The following is an 8,238-nucleotide window of genomic DNA, read 5'->3' as shown; positions in this document are numbered from 1 at the left end:
CACAGAAACATGGCTAGGACCAACACAACATGGCAATCTGAAATAAACGAATTCTCAAACTAGGAGAAAATAACAGGGTGCAAGAGCAATAGTTTTTAACAAATTAGCACGTTTGACACCAGAATGTACATACGTGTCACTATTAATTTGATCTCATTCGAACACTACCGGTGTGCATCCTGTACTACAAATATTGTTGCATTTGTATTTAGCTTCCTGGTAAAATTGGCAAATTGTTATTACACATGACAGAAACACAAAAGGGAGAAGAACTAGAGCATCCTACTACAAAGATTCTTCGAGCAGAACCATGGAATGGACCATGAAGACTCATTTGAAGCACGCAAGTACAAGCATGGCCATCCATTTCTTGTTGGTGTATACTTTGAGGAGTGTAGTTATAGTTGTCGCAAGTTACATAAATATTGCATGGACACAATTTCACAGGGAGAAGATACTTGCATTCTGCAAGTGCACTACGATGGTTGGCATTTCAATCACCATGAGGGTACCATAAATGTGGAATTCGGGGACATCCATCTCTTCTTCAACTTCGAGGATCTTGCTACCACTCTTGTGAAATGTTGATGTTGTAAGTACTTCACAAACTCTCATCAACTTCTTCATGAAAGGTTGTAAATGAAAAAAATAACCGTATTATATTATTCTGAGGGGATTAACGGTTCAGAGAACAATAAGGGTCTATATATGTGTATTTCATGGATCCTGATTTAGAAAAAGACATTTTGTTAAGTCATAGTGAGACATGCAAGGCTTCCATTGATTATGTCGCCAAGATCTTGCTCGACTTACAAATACGAGAATTCTTCATGTGGCCATATCATTAATGGAAAGTTTAATATACAACCATGCATAAATTGATCGCCTCTCAGTTTTTTACATAGTTCTTAAGTTCAAAGTTTTCATAAAATGTGGCTATCACTAGATCTTGGTGGTCATTGTACCAAAACGCAACAAAGTTTACTACATGGATTCTCTTCGAGATTCAAATAAGCCTCGGGACCAAAATGATATTCAGGATTTCATGGATAGGTATTGAATTGTTTGATGTTAATATGATGTGTTCATATATGGTTCAAAAATTGAGTATATGAAAATTCATATTCATTTCTAGTGTATTGTTAAAGAACCTAACTTTAGGAGGGAGATGGTTCGAACGCCAACTACCTATAGAGCACATGATCATTTCTTTGGTAAGACAACATAGTCTGTTATTTTCACAAAATGCTAGTCAGATGTTCAAGTTTCTAAGTAAACCTATTTTTATTTATCTATAAAGAAAAAAGAAACAACTTACACCGGTTAGGTTGTTCCTAACAAAGAAAATACATGACTAATGTTGTACAAAAAAATTAGTGTCCTCAACAACAACAAGGGACCAACCTATGTGGATGCTACGTGTGCGCACCCATGATGTGTTGGGGAACGATGCATGGGAACAAAAAAATTCCTACGCACACGAAATACATATCCATGGTGATGATCATCTACGAGAGGGGACAGTTAATCTACATACACTTGTAGATCGCTAAGGGGAAGCGTATATAACGCGGTTGATGTAGTCGAACATCTTCGCAATCCAAATCGCAGCCTGTCCCGTGATATCATCATGATCTGTCCCGCGATCCCATCCCGATCCATCCCGATCTTGTCCCGAACGAACGACACCTCCGCGTTCAGCACACATACAGCTCGATGACGATCCCCGACTTCTTGATCCAGCAAGTGGGGCGGAGAGGTAGATGAGTTCTCCAGCACGACAGCGTGGTGGTGGTGGTGGTGAACTAATCCAGCAGGGCTTCGCCTAGGCACCGCCGAACTATACTAGAGGAGAAACAGATCTAGAGAGAAGTAGAGGGAGCACGTGGCAATTAGGGTTAGCCATCACTTCTAATACCTCTAGTATATATAGGAGGGAGAGAGGGGAGGAGAAAGCCTCAAACCCTCAAGGTTTGGTCAAAATTGGAGGTGGAGGAGTCCTACTCCAATCCTACTAGGAGTAAGATTCCTCCTCTCCACTCTAAACCCTTTCCACCTTTTCCACCTTTGGGTTTCTTTCCTTCCCACCTCCAATCCGCATTGGGCTTTAGTGGAGGCGTCGGCCAGCCCAATAAGGGATGGTCCATGTCCTCTCACAGCCCATGAGACCCTTTGGGGTGGGTGGGCCAACCTGGTGGACCCCCGGAACCCATTCGTCACTCCCGGTACACTACCGAAAATGCCCGAAACTTTTCCGGAGTTTAAAACCCACTTTCCTATATTTCAGTCTTTACCTACGGACAATTCCGGAGCTCCTCATGATGTCCGGGATCTCATACGGGACTCCGAACAACTTTCGCTTACCAAACACACATAACTCAATAATACCGAAACGTCCCTGAACCTTAAGTGTGCAGACCCTGCGGATTCGAGAACTATGCGGACATGACCTGAGACACTCCCTGATCAATAAGCAATAGCGGGACCTGGATGTCCATATTGGCTCCTAATTATTCTACAAAGATCTCTATCGGTTGAATCTCTATGTCAAGGATTCAGTTAATCCCGTATGTTCTTCCCTTTGTCCTTCGGTATGTTACTTGCCTGAGATTTGATCGTCGGTATCTCCATACCTAGTTCAATCTCGGTATCGGCAAGTCTATTTACTCGTTTCATAATACAAGATCCCGTAAATAACTCCTTAGTCACATTGCTTACAAGGCTTGTTGTGGTGTTGTATTACCGAGTGGGCCCCAAGATACCTCTGCGTCACACGCAGTGACAAATCCCAATCTTGATCCATGCCAACCCAACAGACAGCTTTGGAGATACCTGTACATCACCTTTATAGTCACCCGTTAATGCTGCGACATTGGATACACACAAGGTGTTCCTTTGGTGTCCGGGAGTTGCATGATCTCATGGTCAAAGGAACAGATACATTGACATGCAAAAAACAGTAGCAATAAACTAACACGATCATATGCTACATTTATAGTTTGGGTCTTGTCCATCACATCATTCTCCTAATGATGTGATCCCGTTATCAAGTGACAACACTTGTATATGGCTAGGAAACTTTTACCATCTTTGATCAACAAGCTAGTCAACTAGAGGCTTACTAAGGACAGTGATTTGTCTATGTATCCACACATATATTTGAGTTTCTAATCAATACAATTATAGCATGGATAATAAACGATTATCATGAACAAGGAAATATAATAATAACCAATTTATTATTGCCTCTAGGGCATTTATCCAACATGGTGAACCTATGCAGACATGTTCTATGTGGTCTCGATATTGAGAACATTCAACCAATAACTCTGTTTATTAATGACTATATTCTACTCCACATGTATGTCACATTCTGAGAAAAGAATTCTGCAGTTGATCTTCGGATCGATGACCTCCGAACCGCTCACCACACATATTTTTTTCTATTAGGAAATTTATCAGCACCTTCACTAGTAGAAAAGAGGGCTTTGGTCCACTTGATGAAATCCCATTAGTCCCGGTTCACTTACGAACCGGGACCCATGGGGGCATCGGTCCCGGTTCGTGAGGCCGGGGCGTCGGCCGGGCCTTGTAGGCCATTAGTCCCGGTTCGTCTGGCCCTTTGGTCCCTGTTCCATACACGAACCGGAACGAATGTGCCTCGCTCCTAGCCCACAACCATTAGTCCCGGTTTTTGGATGGAACCGGGACCCTATGTTGAACTTTAGTCTCGGTTCGATCCACAAACCGGGACCAATGCTTGGCCTATGTATACCCCCTGCCCGCGAGCAGAGTAGTGCAGTGCTCTGTTTTCTTGGCCGGCCGTGGGAGAGCTTTGTGGTGCTCTATCTCACCTCCCATGCACTCGAGGTGTTCGATGAAATGCCCAAGCCACACTTAAGATTTCTCCTCTCGAATCTCCTTGTCCAAGCTCCATTTTCCTCTAGTTTTTTGTACCTTTGGCGGTCCGTCCATGTCCCGTCCCCTTCCTCACTATTGTCGATCGCCCGCGCCCATCTCAGCGTCGGCACCACCGTGGTTAGTCTCTTCTTATTATCTTCTTTCTAAAAGAACAATTTCTTACTTGTATGATTTAGATAGATACTTGTGTAATTTTATTACTTCTATTATGGTTTGTTATTATATAGTGCGATGGTTTTGGTATCCGCCTCCGTCGGCCCTCGTCCTGTCTATGATTCAGATGTGGTATATATTATATTTTATAACTATTTGTTTTATTTAGTGTTCATGACAATTATAATGACCAACATGACATAGATTTTTTAATCTAGGAGGTATGTGAACCGGAAATTTGAACCGACATACAAATTCTTGCCGAGAAGTTAAATTTGGTTGAAAAAGAAAACAGTTACTTGAAAGAAAAATTACAAAGAGTTGAAGAGTATAAGATGATATTGGAGTTGGATGTTGCCGATGTGCGTGACGATCACAAGATCAAGATGAATGCAATGCGCTTGAAGATTAGAAACATTAGAAAATATGCCACTCATATTGAGGCTTGGTATCATTATGCCATTGGATTAATTTGTACCTTAGTTGCAGTTATGATCGCAGTTGTTGTTGTAGTTAAATTTAATAGTTTCAATGTATGTTCTAATTAGATGCTCTAGAGAGCTATACGTTGTTCAATAATGAGAACTATGTAAGAACGTTATGTATTTATTTTGATCACTACTGTACTTTGGCTTTAATGTGATGATGAATTTCTATTAATTTGGTCGCTTCTCTATTCATGATATGTTGTAATGGTTTTTAATACACACACCCATGTGGAAAAAATGAAATAAGTTCAAAAAAATGAAATGCCTTTTGTAACAGAAGAGTTTTCGTATGAAACCTTCATACTTCGAAAGAGATTGTCTGATTTGTACACGAAGTGCATCCAGTTTTTGCGGCAACCCTCTCAACTTGTTAGCACATGCTATGTGGGCGAAATGATGATACCATGACAACTTTCAACCTATTAACAGTTCATTTGTAGTGCTTTTCAATTTCTGGGTCATTTAGCTCCAAAAAATCAGTAAAAGCATGAAAATATCAAATTAAGTCAAAAATTGTTGAAAATTGATGATGTGGCCATGAATGGTTCATTTTGAACACACAAAAATTCTGGAGTTCAAATAAGTTCGAAAAAATGAAATGCCTTTGTAATAGATGAATTTTCGTATGAAACCCTCATTCTTCAAAAGAGATTGTCCGATTTGTACACGGAGTGCATCCAGTTTTTGCGGCAACCCTCTCAACTTTTTAACACATGCTATGTGGGTGAAATGATGATACCATGCCAACTTTCAACCTATTAAGAGTTCATTTGTAGTGATTTCCAATTTTTGGGTCATTTAGCTCCATAAAATTAGTAAAAGCATGAAAAATACCAAATGAAGTCAGGAAGTGTTGAAAATTGATGATGTGGCCTTGAATGGTTTATTTTTAACACACAAAAAGTATGAAGTTCAAATAAGTTCAACAAAATGAAATGCCTTTTGTAACAGATGAGTTTTCGTATGAAACCCTCATACTTCGAAAGAGATTGTCTGATTTGTACACGAAGTGCATCCAGTTTTTGCGGCAACCCGCTCAACATTTTAGCACATGCTATGTGGGTGCAATGAAGATACCATGCCAACTTTCTACCTATTAAGAGTTTCATTTGTAGTGCTTTTCACTTCCTGGGTCATTTAGCTCCAAAAAATCAATAAAAGCATGAAAAATAGCAAATGAAGTCAGAAACTGTTGAAATTTTATGATGTGTCCTTGAATGGTTCATTTTGAACACACAAAAATTCTGGAGTTAAAATAAGCTCAAATTTGGTATGGTTTTAGTGTGGATCTATATGAGATGTTATGTTTCATGTGTCAAATCATGTGAAGAATAGATCTTGTTGGAATTTCTTGACTCATGTTGAATCATGTGGAATCATGTCGAATCATGTCAAATCATGTGAAGAATAGATCTTGTTGGCATTTCTTGAATCATGTCGAATCATGTGAAGAATAGATCTTGTTGGAATTTCTTGAATCATGTCGAATCATGTGGAATCATGTCGAATCATGTGAAGAATAGATCTTGTTGGCATTTCTCGAATCATGTCGAATCATGTGAAGAATAGATCTTGTTGGAATTACTTGAATCATGTCAAAACATTTCGAATCATGTTGAATCATGTGAACAATAGATCTTGTTGGCATTTCTTGAATCATGTCGAATCATGTGAAGAATAGATCTTGTTGGCATTTCTTGAATCATGTCGAACGATGTCGAATCATGTGAAGAATAGATCTTGTTGGCATTTCTTGAGTCATGTTGAATCATGTGAAGAATAGATCTTATTGGAATTTCTTAAATCATGTCGAATCATGTAAAGAATAGATCTGGTTGGAATTTCTTGAATCATGCCCAATCATGTGGAATCATGTCGAATCATGTGAAGAATAGATCTTGTTGGCATTTCTTGAATCATGTCGAATCATGTGAAGAATATATATTGTTGGAATTTCTTGAATCATGTTGAATCATATGAAGAATAGATCTTGTTGGAATTTCTTGAATCATGTAGAATCATGTGAAGAATAGATCTTGTTGGAATTTCTTGAATTAGTTAGAATCATGTGGAATCATGTGAAGAATAGATCTTGTTGGCATTTCTTGAATCATGTCGAATCATGTGAAGAATAGATCTTGTTGGCATTTCTTGAATCATGTCGGATCATGTGAAGAATAGATCTTGTTGGCATTTCTTGAATCATGTCGAATCATGTGAAGAATAGATCTTGTTGGAATTTCTGGAATCATGTCAAATCATGTGAAGAATAAATCTTTTTGGAATTTCTTGTATCATGTCGAATCATGTGGAATCATGTTGAATCATGTCGAATCATGTGAAGAATAGATCTTGTTGGCATTTCTTGAATCATGTCTAATCATGTCGAATCATGCGGAGCTTGGTGAAGAACCACCTGTTCTTGCTGATCTTGAACCTCTCCTCGAGCTTGGCCTTGGCGGACTTGGCGGCGGTGAGATTCTTTTCCTTGGTGGTGAGGGAGTCTGGGGCGCCGGAGGACACCTCCTTGATGTCGACGTCGAGGGTGTAGCGGGTGGGCATGAGGTGGGTGAAATTGATGAGCTTGAGGAAGACCTTTACGCGGGACTTCTTGGCCGTCTACTTGGCTGAGTCCTTGCGGATCACCTTCTTTGGGTATTTGGCTAGGCCGGCGACCAGGCAGTGCCCGTAGGGGCGGTCGCAGGTGCCCTCCTCGAACACGCGCACGATAACCACCTTCTTCCCGGCGTACCTGCCCTGCAGCAGGATCACCGCCTTGCCTGGCTTCAGGAACTTCACCATCTTCCTTCCCCACTCCTCACGCTGCGCCGCCGCCGGTGGGTTTCAGGTTGGGGGAGGGGTTGGAGGCTGTGGGTGGGGGAAAGCTGGCGGCGTGGGTGGGGAGGAGATTATATAGGTTTGGCGGCGCTAGGGTTTCACCGAATCTTGTGAATAAAAGATACTGATTTTGGTGGTTCTTCACAAGGCACCTCGGCTGTGGCAGGCACATGCGATTCGTGTCGGTTAGCGGCACCAACCGGGACCAAAGACATCCTTTCGTGTCGGTCGGTGGAACAAACCGGGACCAAAGACTCCCTTTACTGTCGGTTTGCGGCACAAACCGGGACTAAAGGTCTCTTCTTCCCGCCCGTTAGGCTACTGAAAGTTGACCTTTAGTCCCGGTTTGTGGATCCAACTGGGACGAAAGGGCAGCATTGGTTCCGGTTTGTGCCTCGAACCGGGACAACGGGTTTTCGCATATAAGGCGGGAGTTATCAAATTTTCCCCAACCTCTCCCATTTTCCCCGTGCCACCGCTGCTGATCCATTCCTCCTCGTCGTGGTCGCCGCCGTCCCCGAGCCCGTCGTCGTCGCCGCCCCCGAGTCCGTCGTCGTCGCCGCCCCCGACCCCATCGCCGTCGCTGCCCCGCCACGAGCCCGTCATCGTCGCCGCCCCCGAGCCCGCCCCCTGCCCTGAGCCCGTCGTCGTCACCTCCCCCGAGCCCGTTGCCGTCGCCGCCCCCGCCTCGAGCCCGTCGTCGTCGCTGCCCATGAGCCCATTGCCGCCCCGAGACCGTCATCGTCGCTGCCCCCACCCCAAGCTCGTCGACGATCTCCCACTACTAGGGAAAACCCTAGTAGCAGCGCTGGAAATATGCGTAGCAGTAGCGTTGGGC

At 42.6% G+C, this 8,238-nt stretch overlaps 1 pseudogene; it reads right to left on the bottom strand.

Moving 5' to 3' along the window:
- Positions 1-208: 208 nt before the first annotated feature.
- LOC123450548 lies at positions 209-7,364 on the bottom strand (annotated as a pseudogene).
- Positions 7,365-8,238: the final 874 nt, after the last annotated feature.

This window comes from Hordeum vulgare, chromosome 4H, assembly GCF_904849725.1.
Source record: "Hordeum vulgare subsp. vulgare chromosome 4H, MorexV3_pseudomolecules_assembly, whole genome shotgun sequence".
Taxonomy (NCBI): domain Eukaryota; kingdom Viridiplantae; phylum Streptophyta; class Magnoliopsida; order Poales; family Poaceae; genus Hordeum; species Hordeum vulgare.
This window is presented reverse-complemented; position numbering and strand designations above follow the sequence as displayed.